The sequence below is a fragment of the Dermacentor silvarum genome, chromosome 11 (genome assembly GCF_013339745.2).
Source record: "Dermacentor silvarum isolate Dsil-2018 chromosome 11, BIME_Dsil_1.4, whole genome shotgun sequence".
Classification (NCBI taxonomy): Eukaryota; Metazoa; Arthropoda; class Arachnida; order Ixodida; family Ixodidae; genus Dermacentor; species Dermacentor silvarum.
In genome coordinates this window covers 743,276-756,019 of record NC_051164.1, presented here as the reverse complement: position 1 = coordinate 756,019, position 12,744 = coordinate 743,276, and positions in this window count along the sequence as shown.

Genomic DNA, 12,744 nt, shown 5'->3' with positions numbered 1-12,744 from the left:
CTGCATCAAGTCCTTCATTTTTTTTCTCGCGTTCGCTCGAGATGGGAGTCGCTTCTCCGGTATTCTGAGCCTTCAAAATTTCAAGCTCAATGCTCTTCATCTCGAGCGCATCACGTCTTTCGCGTTCCTCAAGCTCAATGCGCTTCTTCTCGAGCGCATCACGTGCTACTCGTTCTTCTTCATTTTCCTTAATGCTAATTAATGATTCTACTAGTTCCTCGTCGTCTACCGCAAGTGTCTCAATCGCCTCAATTGTTTCTGGCTTTCTCTGTCGCTCTGAAATTTCTATGTTCAGCTCATTGGCCAACTCTAGCAATTCCGGCTTCTTTAACGCCGTCAGGTTCATGGCTGTCCTTAGTGCTTCTATTTCTTCACTTTTACACGACCGTGACGTACTCTAAAAACACTCGTCAATCCCGCTTTTGTATACTTCCCCCAATATTACAAAAAGCCTGGTGATATCTCAGTGAAGAAAGGGCGTCCACTCACCATCTGCAATCATGAATCCTGCAACAATCGTACCGAAGTTGCTATCCAGAGACCTTCTTTCCAGGATGAAACGTGGTCGATCCCATTAGCTGCCAACCAAATAGTTGCGACGCCAGTTCCTTCAAGCTCGACCGGCGTTACTGCTGGGTAGCATGGCGTTCTCGGCAAATTGCAGGCGTCCGGTAGACCATAGCGACCAAGCATTGGCAAGATGATTTCTAGTGAGAAACTTGCACAGTTTATATCAGCTGATGAAGGATTGAAAAGAAGAGAATGAATGGAAGAATACATGGCGCGGCCGCTTAAATAGGCCTGCTAACATCGTAGGGGGATTTCGCTCACGTCGAAGTCACGCGACAGGTACTGAGTGCAGTCGGGGGTGCGGCAGCAGCTCCCTCTCTCCTAGGCGACGTTTCGGGGGCTTGAGGCTTCTGTCCTGCATCGTTCGCTCTCTGGGCGCTCTCTGGGCTTTGTCTGGGCGCAAGTACGCAAAGGGTGGTAAACAATGCGACACGAGGCCTCGGTGGTACACGGTTCGGGGAAGGCGGAACCCCTCGCCAGCAGGGCACGCACACACACAAAGGGGCCCATAAATCACTGCGACTCGCCCGCCAGATTCAGAATCACTCGAGAGAACCATAGCAAATCAGGGGTTCATCCTTTGTTGGTTAAGGCATGGGCCTCCGATAATTCCCCCTGCAGGGCGTCACATATCAATCGTAATGAACGGGCTGTCATACGTCAATCGTAATCCTTTTTGATACGGGGCATGACATGTCAATCGTAACAATCTGCAATCATGCGATTCCAATCTTCCATGCAATCTTCCAAGTGAAACTGTGTAGAAGCACGACTGCCTGTAACTTTTGAATACAAACATGCACACTTGTTACAGTCAATGAAAAGTTAATTATTCAATTTTAGTTAATTGGGCTGCTCACAGCGATAATTATCATCGCACTTTGTGGCCCCCTTGCCACATAACTTATTTGCACAAGTTGTCTTCGCATGCCTCCCAGTGCCTAATTTTAAGAAAATCATAAAGCTTAGTTTTTAACACCCTGTATTATCAGGCACAGCCGCCAAGCACATGGCTGTGTTGGGCAACGTCCTTTTCCTCGGAGAAACCGATACCTGGCTTCGCTACAGTTTTTGCACTAGCCGAATAAAAGCGTGTTTATCATGAGCAGAAACGGCGAATTTCAGTAAACAAGAAAGGCTACTATCATAATCATCATTGTCAGAAGCTGTGGCCAGCACGCTGTTGAGACGCCAGCTCCAAGCGCTCACTTCAAGCTACGGAAGATTGTAATGTTTACAATATCACAGCCCAGCGCGCTACCTCCACAACCCCGCACCTGTATTTTTGTCGAATAGGAAAGCAAGCACAGCACATGCCATGCGCACTAACTGTGAAACAAAGCCACGGCAGTGCCGCCCGGGTTAATTATGATGATGATTTATTGGTATCCCCTTTGAAACGCGACGGTGACAGATAGTCACCTAGCCTGCGTGATTTCATTAGGTATGCTATACATGTTTTTTATCTAGCATATTTGTGTACATTTAATTAATACTTTTTTTTTCTGAAAATCTAGCTACCTTCTTCATCTATCAAACCCACCTTGTAGCTCTGTCTATGACTAAGATCAAATCAGGTCGTATCCGTCTTTTCCATGCTTTTTTTCCACCAGTACTCCAATCGTCTCTTGCTTATCTCTACGGCTGATCTGTTGATGTTTCCTTCTACTTTAAAGCCAAGCGCTTCTGGAAGGTGTACGTTACCTACTGTTCTGGCTGGGTGAATGAATACCTTCACATTCCATTAGGATGTGTTGAGTGGTATCCGGATCTTTGCTGCAGTATACACATACCTCATTTAGTTCTGAATATTTGCTCCGGTAGGTTTTGGTCGTTAGGCAACCGGCTCGAGCCTCAAATAGCAAGGCACTGCCCTTTGTGTTATCGTAAAAATTTTCCCTTCTAATTTCTTTCTTCTCATTCTGCTAAATATCCATTGTCCTTGTTGATTCCATTCTTTGCATCCAATTCACTCTCTATTTCTCTCTTTCTTTCATATGACTCCTGGTTGTCTATTTACAGTTTCGATTATCCTGTACTTGGTTGCCAACTTCCTTGACCTCTTCCTCCATTCTGTGTCCACGCTTTTCATGTGGAGATACTTGTGCACTTTAGCCGCCCATTTATTTTCATCCAAGTTCCTGAGCCTTTCTTCAAAACTAATTTTGCTATGTGCTTCTCTGACTTCAAAAGAGGCCCAACCCATGTCACCCTGCACTGCCTCATTTGTGGTATTACCGTGGGCTCCCAAAGCAAACCGGCCTACTGATCTTTGGTTAACTGCCAACCCCAACAATATACCCGATTTCAAGCATAAAATGGCATTTGCGAACGTTAGCGCTGATACCATTATTCCTTCCCAGATTCCACCTACCACCTCATACTTATTGTGGCCCCACAGTGCTCTGTGTTTCATTATTGCTGCAATCGGCTTCCAATTTATTTTCAGGTTAACTTGGTGGATGCTTGAGTAAGTCTTTCCTTCGTTTATGTGTACGCCGAGGTGCTTATATTGCTCGACTATTGGTATGAATTGTTGAATTGATACCACGTAATTACTCGTCTCTTCATTAAAGATCATAGTTCCTAATTTCTCTGTGCTAAACTTAAGACCTAGGTTTGTCGCTGCGTTGCCACATATATTGGCACGTGTCTATAAATATCTTGTATTGTCCACTATAGTCGCATGATGTCGTTCGCATACACCAGTCCAGGGACCTTCTGTTGCACCATTTGTCCATTACGCATGTATGATAAATGAAAACCTAATTCGCTATTTTCCAGTCGTCTTTCTATACCCTTAACGTAAAGCGTGAACAACAATGGAGACAAAGGACATCCTTGCTTCAGTCCTTGACGTATTTCCACCACTTCATTACCTTTTCGACCTTCCCATACAGATTGAGCTCGGTTGTTTCTATATATATATATATATATATATATATATATATATATATATAGATATATATATACATATATATATATCTGCAGCTACGCGAAATCGTCATCTATGCCGTCGTGCTTAAGAATATCCTATAACAATTCCCTCTCTAAGTTGTCATAGGCCCCTTTAATATCTAGAAATGCTATCTATAAAGGTCTATTCTGAGCTACTGAAATCTCTATGCACTGAGTTAGTACAAACATATTGTCTTCTAAGCGTCTGCCTGGCCTGAACCCATTCTGTTGTTCCCCCAGTGCTTCGACAGTTCTAATTTTATAGCTTGCATTGTCGTTTTATATATCACCGACGTTACTGTAACCAGCCTGTACGAGCTCGTCTTATCTCTATGTTCTTTGCCTTTGTAGATGAGGTTCATCTTGCTTTCGCACCATCCAACTGGAATTTTCTTCGTTCTAATCACTTGCTCTATGGCATTAGTCAGCAGTGCCTTGCCCTTTGGACCGAGGCTTTTGATTAGCTGTATTGGGATTTCATCGGGCCCCACTGCCGTGTTATTTGGGACATTTTCTGCTGCATTTTTCTAATAAAAGCTTTCTATGCTAAATTTTTATCTCTCAGGCCTCTCTTGTTGCTGGATCTGTTGTCTGAACTACGCTATTTCTCGTGCCGAAGTTATCCATAATAACGCCTGTGATGTACCGCAGCGCATCGTCTCCTTCGTAGATGTTATCGCCTTCATCCCTTATAGCTGTTTGAAAGTTCTAAGTCGGAGCTCCAAGGGCTTTTAAATGGTTCCAGAATCTTCTAGGGGCGCCTTTGTCTCTTTTGCGAATGTTATGCACCCATCGTTCACTTGCGCGTTTAATTTTCTCTTGCACGAGCTCACCCGTCATCCTTTTCTTTTCTCGGTATTTGTCCTATCTAAGGAGCACCTCTTCTTCGTTTAATCCTAACTGTTTGGCTTCTCGATGAGCCCTAGATGCCTCTTTACGCTCTTCTATAGCTTGTTTTATTTCCTTGTTCCACCACGTGGTTTCCTCTTCCCAATCCAACAACTTTTTTTTCGCGTGTCTGTCTTATTTCCTGTTGCATAACGTCTACCAGTTCCTTATATTCCCAGACTGCTGTAGGAAAAGCCCCAATTTTCTTCTTTTTTTGCGATATCTGTTATTTGCTCTTCCTTCATGGTTAAAAAAGCTGATGCTATTGATTCGTGTTTTGCGTTAGTATCTCTCCCAAATTTTAGTGTTAAACGTCTATGATCGCTACCCAGGCTATTTTTTTTTTCATTTTCGTCTATTATCATTTGGTCTCGTTGTTCGTAGAGCATATATGAGACTAAGGCATAGTCTTTACATCACTGCCTGTTTCCGCATTGCCACGTTACCTGTCCATACACTTGTTCTTCCTGTTAACTACTATAAGGTTCTGTTCATCACAGAGATCCAGCACTAGAGAACTGTTGTAATCAGTATATCCATCTGAATCGTGAATGTACGCGTTCATATCTCCCACTAATATCACCTGGCCCGAATTCTTGAACTTATTAATATCGCTTCTAATGCAATCAACCAATTCCTTATTCTACTACTCCCAGCCACGTCTTTTTGGCTTGCCATGTGCTGCTAATCCATAAATGCTCCTTACATGTCTCTTTTACCTTTTGCCACTTCAGACTTCGCCTAATAAATATGCCTACGCCTCCGCCTTTCGTTGAAGCGGTCATTCTATTGCCCCCTTCCCATACAAAATTGTCAATAACAGGCGGCTGCTCCAAATCTCGTAGATGCGTTTCGGTCAAGGCGTACACGCTAATCGCTTCGTAATTCAGCTGCGTTTCAATTTCCAGCCACTTTTCCTGCTTTCGACCACCCTGCATGTTTATGTAACAAATTTTACCTTCTCTATTCTGATCCTTTGTGCGTATTTTTTTCTAACGCCTTGTGGGCTAATTCTGCCGTTTACTGGTGTGTCGCTACTTTCAATACCGAATCTTCCTTCCTGATTGCCTGGGGCCGGGCTTAAAAAGCTACGGGATGCTCGGAGGTGAGCGCCATCTGGTGGTGTTGCACGAATCCCAGCGGCACGCTCGGCAAGACCATCACAGCAGCAGCAGCGCCCAGAATGTCGGGAGAAAAGGCAAGGAAAGGTTCGCTTTAAAATATTGTACCGAACATAGAAGAAAAACCAGAATGAACGTGTATGAAAGACATGCCTACATATCGACGTTTTAGCATACCGGCATCGCCATGTATTGTTAGTCATCCGCGTATCGTGCTAGACCGTGCGATCACATTAATGCTGTTGAAGATGATGACGCTGTTGGTTTCAAGCCCCTTCTGGACCGTTCCTCGAAATGATGCCACTGTTAATCTGAGCACTTGGCCACTGACACTCGGTTCGTTGTCAGGCTACATGTTGTAATGGGGCTCGCAACAAATCCGTATGTACAGGTTTACTTATAGATATGCACGCCAAAACAGATTGTGGAGCGATCGAGTATAGACGCTCCGATCAGCCATTCTCCCTATCGCAAAAATAAACGGTGTCTTTAGCAATTTATTCGCGTAAAATCACACTTCTCTGTCACTCAGCCAGCATAGGGCTGAGGAGCTCTTCCAAGTCCAAGGGGCTTTACAAGCGTGGTGCTCTAGCGTGAATCATTGGTTAGAACAAATCTAAGAGCGAGTGTTCTCTATGCTACCCCTATTGGCCGCCTCCGTTCGGTTCTTCTTTCCATTGGCCGCTAACGTTGTGGCTTCGCTTTACAGAAAGTAAAACAAACAAACCACTCGCAAAACAACAAAGAATTAATAGCAACATGATACAAAAATACAAGCAAGTAAAAGTAGCATTTTGCTTTGCACTTTGTCGCAACGGCGCCATATCGGGCTCGTGCAGTCTCATGCAAATGACACACGCGAATTTATTCCGTCGAATTACTTACATATGGGTGGCTCGCTACACGATGTCACAAAGCCTTTGACTAAGTAACGCGAATTCTACCTTCTCGTTGGCTTCGGGAGGACCGCTGGCGGTGCACGCCTTTGTAGCTTTTAATTATGAGCGAGGAGGATCTTTTTTAACGCGATAGCGTTAAGGGCCCCGTGTCGCAGAAAATCCGGCGTTAGCGTCTGTGGCGGAAGAAATCCGCAACCACTCCGACCGCGCAGGCCCTCCGGGTGGGACAAGGTGTTAGTGCAGGAAAAAATAATTCCGAAGCACCCCAACCGCGCAGGCTCTTCGTCATGGTGCGAGGTGTCAGTGGACAAAAATTGAATTTCTCACAGTGAAATCCGCCAGAAAAACGGTAAAGTACAGCTTAAGCACAACTTACAGACATGGTGGCGTCGGACTGTTATTTGAATGTACTAGAAAACATAATTCTGTTACGAGAAAACACAAGCACAAACGTGTTTTGCCAGCATTTCTACCATAGCAACACCGACTCACTCTATGAGCCTACTTGCGAAAATCTTAATCAGATGGCGCTGGCATCCTCGGCAGGTCAAATTGGGACTTGGCCTGCCAAATGCGTTTTGGACACGCGCGCGCGTCGGGGCAGTAGCAAGCAATTAATAAAATAATGAAAAAAGGCACTAGGGCCTTCACATTTTAATATAACACGACTTATATTGCCCCTGGAAAAACGTCTTCCGAACAATGCATTTCTGTTGCCTCCGTTGTCTCCGGACTTTTGCGTCAGCATTAACATCCTTCAACCTGTAGGGAATATTTGATACGGTAGGTTTTTGTCCTCAGGCTAGCCACGTGTGTTCGGTGGTGGCGTTGTGTCGTGTTTCTCTGCCGCCTTGGCTATTTTTATGCCCTTGGCTGACGATTGCCGCGCGCGTGCGTCGCCGAAGTCCGCTGCGCGTCTTATCGAAATGCGCCGCGGGATCTGCATGAGTTTTTAAACATCACTCGTTAATCCTATTGTGGGATCCTTACATACTTATTTCCTTTATCATGCAAACGTCGCGCTGATGTGGCTTTTGTTTGAACTGAGGAGAATAGCCGGCAAAAACCTTACCCGGCCACTTAGTGCAGTTAGTGCGACAGCATTCCGGAAAAGGGGTGTTTGGATCTGAGATTCTCACGCAGCCTCGTTCAGGGTCTCTGCATCTGAAAATGGTACAACACTTCTGCAACCATGACCTGCGCGTCACCTAATATCAATGTCAGATAAGTAATCACACTAATGGTGGGCGATACCAGTATAACAGTATTCCTACAAACGTTCAATTTTGTCTACAAAGCTTCAACTTTGTCATGCTCTAAGCACCCTGCGTAGAATTCACAGTCCACCTGTAACGTGCTGCCTGATGGCTGGTAAACGCTACGGGTAAGGGATAGCGACAGGAACAACGGTATATATATATATATATATATATATATATATATATATATATATATATACTTGGCCGCGGGCGCTCGCAAGGCGGGCGCTGGAAGAGAAGACGACGAGGAAGGCAATAGATCAGCTGGCCCAGGAGTGGGTGCTTTCTCTGTCTCCTTTATTCCGTTACAATAGATAGATAGATCCTTGATCTCGTTTGGTATAGATGGTTAGATAGATGGATAGATAGATGGATAGATAGATGGATAGATGGATGGATAGATGGATAGGATAGATGGATAGATGGATAGATAGATAGATAGATAGATAGATAGATAGATAGATAGATAGATAGATAGATAGATAGATAGATAGATAGATAGATAGATAGATAGATAGATAGATAGATAGATAGGACATACTTTATTAGAAAGACAATCAGAGTTTTGTCTTGCTAATGGTCGGGGCCCCTAGTCCAGGGCTCCGCTGGGGCGTAACGTCCAGGGCGTAACGTTGTCGTACGCCCCTTTGACGTCGAGGAACAAAGAAGCGCACAGACGTTTACACCCTTTTTGGTGCTGAACATAGGTAACCAGGTCGACGACATTATCAATCGACGAGCGGCCGCGTCGGAATCCTGCCATGGCATCTGGGTAGACGTTGTGGTATTCCAAGTACAACTCCAGGCGTCCCAGGATCATCCGCTCCATCACTTTTCCCACGCAGCTCGCCAATGCAATCGGGCGATACGATGAAAGCTCCAACGGAGACTTTCCAGCCTTCAGTAGCGGAACTATGCGACTAGTCTTCCAGCTTGTGGGAAGTGTGCCAGCTCGCCAGGATTCATTATAGATTTCAAGAACACCCCTCGCCCGCTCACCCAGATGACAGAGATTTGTAATAAATTCCGTCAGGTCCGCGTGACGACGTGTGTCTGCACAAAGCTAGCGCCGCCTTGAGTTCATGGATTAAAAATGAAAAATCCACACGGGGGTCACGTGGTGGCGGAAAGTTGATGAAACGTGATAAGTTGTTGGAAGTTGTGCGTTGCCCAGATAATCTGGCACAGAAGTCTTCTGCGACATCAATATATGGGCATTGTTGGAAGAGGGCCAGAGCCTTGAATGGAGACCGTTGTACGGGTGGCGTCCTGAGCCCTCGCACCGTCCTCCATAAGTGCGATAGGGGCTTGCGTGGGTCTAACGATTCACAGAAAGCAGTCCAGCGTTGTGACTCTAGCTTATCTAACCGGCGCTGGATCTTCTTCTGTAGGCGTCTAGCGGTTCGTAGATCGTCCATTGACTTCGTGCGTCGGTATCTACATTCGGCACGTCGCCGTATAGCTCGAAGTCGCTCTAATTCTACGTCAAATTCAGTGAATTTCGAAGAGCACAATAGAGTACGTGTACTGTCTTGCACTTAGGAGTGAGGATCAACGGCGAATATCTCAGCGACCTTCGGTTTGCAGATGACATTGTCCTATTCAGCAACAATGGAGACGAATTACAACAAATGATTGAGGACCTTAATCGAGAAAGTGTAAGAATTGGGTTAAAGATGAATATGCAGAAGACAAAGATAATGTTCAATAGCCTGGCAAGGGAACAAGAATTCAGGATCGCCAGTCAGCCTCTAGAGTTTGTAAAGGAGTACGTTTATCTAGGTCATTTACTCACAGGGGACCCTGATCACGAGAAAGAAATTTACAGAATAATAAAATTGGGTTGGAGTGCATACGGCAGGCATTAGCAAATCCTGACTGGGAGCTTACCACTGTCGTTGAAAAGAAAAGTGTACAATCATTGCATTCTACCGGTGCTAACATATGGGGCAGAAACATATGGGCTCGAGAACAAGTTAAGGACCGCACAAAGAGCGATGGAACGAAAAATCTTAGGACTAACGTTAAGAGACAGGAAGAGAGCGGTGTGGATCAGAGAAACGGCGATAGCCGATATTCTAGTTGACATTAAGCGGAAGAAATGGAGCTGGGCAGGCCATGTAATGCGTAGGATGGATAACCGGTGGACCATTAGGGTTACAGAATGGATACCAAGAGAAGGGAAGCACAGTCGATGTCGGCAGAAAACCAGATGGAATGATGAAGTTAGGAAATTTGCAGGCGCAAGTTGGAATACGCTAGCGCAAGACAGGGGTAATTGGAGATCGCAGGGAGAGGCCTTCGTCCTGCAGTGGACATAAAATATAGGCTGATCATGATGATGATGACTGTCTTGCACTGTGGTTTTGATTATGTCTTCCAAATTATGTAATACATTACCTTGACATTGGTCTTCAATCACAGCCTGGAATTTGGGCCAGTCCACTCTTCGGATGGTATAACTTGACTTCGACGACGACAGTCCTCTAATCTTGACATATGTGGGAATATGGTCACTCCCGTGCGTTTCAATGTCCGAAAACCATCCTGTACGCCTGACGAGATTCCGTGATACGAAGGCCAAGTCCAGACAGCTGCTGTATGTGGAGCCGCGTAAAAAAGTAGGACTGCCGTCATTTAAAACCCAGAGCTCGCTGTCGAAGGCGAATGACAACAAGGCTCTGCCTTTCGCGTTGATTTTCGTACTTCCCCAGATTGTATGGTGATCGTTGAAGTCCCCGATGGTAATCCATGGATCAGGAGATGTTGACAGGATATCTCGTAATCTTTTGGAGTCAAATCTACTTGATGGTGATAGGTACGCATCAACAACAGTGACGGTAAGTCTTTTCTTCTTTACTGTTAAGTATACGTATTGGTTATCATCATGAGGCGGCACAGGCTGAAGAATGTAAGTGAGTTCACGGCGAATTAACACCATAACCTTGCTTTTTTCACCACTAGTTGTTGACATAAATGATTCATAGCCGGATAGCCTGATTGAGTTCGATAAGTTCGGCTCGCAGATGATGATGGGAAACCTGTTGGCGTACACGAATCGTCGGAAATCGGCGATGCGCGATCGGAGTCCCCGGGCATTCCACTGGAAGATTGCTGCTTTTCATACCTCCTCCCGAAAAGACAGTTGCTGGTGAGCCATGATTTACGCAAGGGCTGCCAGCACCGGACTTAGTGTGCCCAGTACTTGCAGTGCACTTTTGGTTGACGTTGTGTGCATGTTGTTGAGCAACACGTGAATGTCATTCATTAAGGATCCCAGTAGCGATACCACTTGCTGATCTGTATGTCGCACCTCATCCGATGGAGCAGCTTGCTGTACTGGATGAGGCACTTGCTGCTGTCTATCAATAGGTCGTGTACTTGGAAGCGGGGGCCATTCATCTGTAGAGAGACGTCTTGTAGTTTTCTGCCGTCCCGTGTCAGCGTTTGCTGCACTGGCAACTGCAGATGACTTTGTTACTTGAAGAGGTAACGCATTTTTCGAAGCTGGCGCAGTCCTACGTGAGGACCGTCGGCGGCGGCGGCGGCGGCGGCGTCTACGTCGCACTGTTTCAGCGGCCTCCTTGTGGGTGGAACTGTCCCTAACCATTTGTTTGAGCACAGAACATTCCTTCCTAATCTTGGGGCAGTCTTTGGAAGAAGCACTGTGAGCGCCTTGACAGTTAGGGCACTTCAAAACAGTCACATTATACAGTTTTGTTCTGAGTGCGGCTCGGCTCATCGGGGACATGTGGCTGAATTCGTGCAAACGCCCTTGACATGGCCGATCATCTACGCCGTACTACCTTGATAAAATTTATCCAGAAAGGGAGATCAGGAAAGATTGTCACGCGTGCAATGGCATCATTGGGATCAGACACATGCTCGCGGAATGCCCTGTGACTCTCACCAACACTGAAGAAGAATTGCTCCATTGGAAGAAGATGCTACAGAGTTCATCTTTTCAAGATCAGCTACTGGCTGTCCAGAGGGCCCGCGATGTCGCTGAAGGGTTGGGCCTAACGGTGTCATCGTGGGTGTGGCCCGCCTCGGCCTGAAAGAGTCGAGCCTCACGACTTTTGTAAATAAAACGTTTTCACGCACACAAACACACAGACGAGATCCTGAGTGCATGTATAGTTTAAATAAAAACACCCGGTAAAGACTTCTTACTGTCAAAGTGACATAAGAAGGCAATACTCTAAGCGAAGCGCGCATTTAATAGATTGTCTAAATTACCGTTTATGATGTTGTTGTGACACTTGTGACATTTCAAGTGCCACTGTAACAATAAGCCTTTACGTAACAATAACCCTTTACGTTGGCAGCGAAGTTGCTTCTTGTATTCAGAAAAATTAGAAAGCGAGTTAAAGTTCTTACGTACTGCATTACTTCCACTTTCTTTTGATCAGGAAGACATGTCAGCACCTGGCATTTCGGGACCGACAGGTACAAGGTTTTATTGAAGTTGCGCTTATCGTAGCTGCACCAATCTGAAAAGCAGACATCACAAACGCTTTGAAACCACACCAAAAGCTGCACGCGCGCTCGATCTGGCTTTAAGGTTGTCAGAATCACTGTGAATTTATTCGGGCACTCCTACGCCCAGAATTGCTTTCGCTTCAATAAGGAGTCACGGCAGGTGTTGCGTCACGCAAAAGTGAAAGTATCCCAATGTGGTCAACAAAATTAAATTAATTCCTTGTTTTGCGTAGTAAAACCACGATCTGATTACGCGCAACGCCGTATAGTGCGGAACTGCGGATTATTTTTCACCACCTGGGCTTCTTTAGCGTGCACCTATGCACGCTACCTAGAAATGCGTCCACCGAGGCCAGGAATCGAACCCAGGGCGTTGAGTTCAGCAGCAGAACGCCATGTGACCCAATGAGAACACGGCTGCAGGTAAAATATAATGTAACGATCGTGTAGCCATCCTCGCAAGCTTCTTCCGGAACTTCCCTAAGGGCACTGCTGTAGCAAAACGTAGCGCACAGGTTATGTCCTTTATGACTGTTGTTCGTGGTATTTGTTATTCACGCAGTCTTG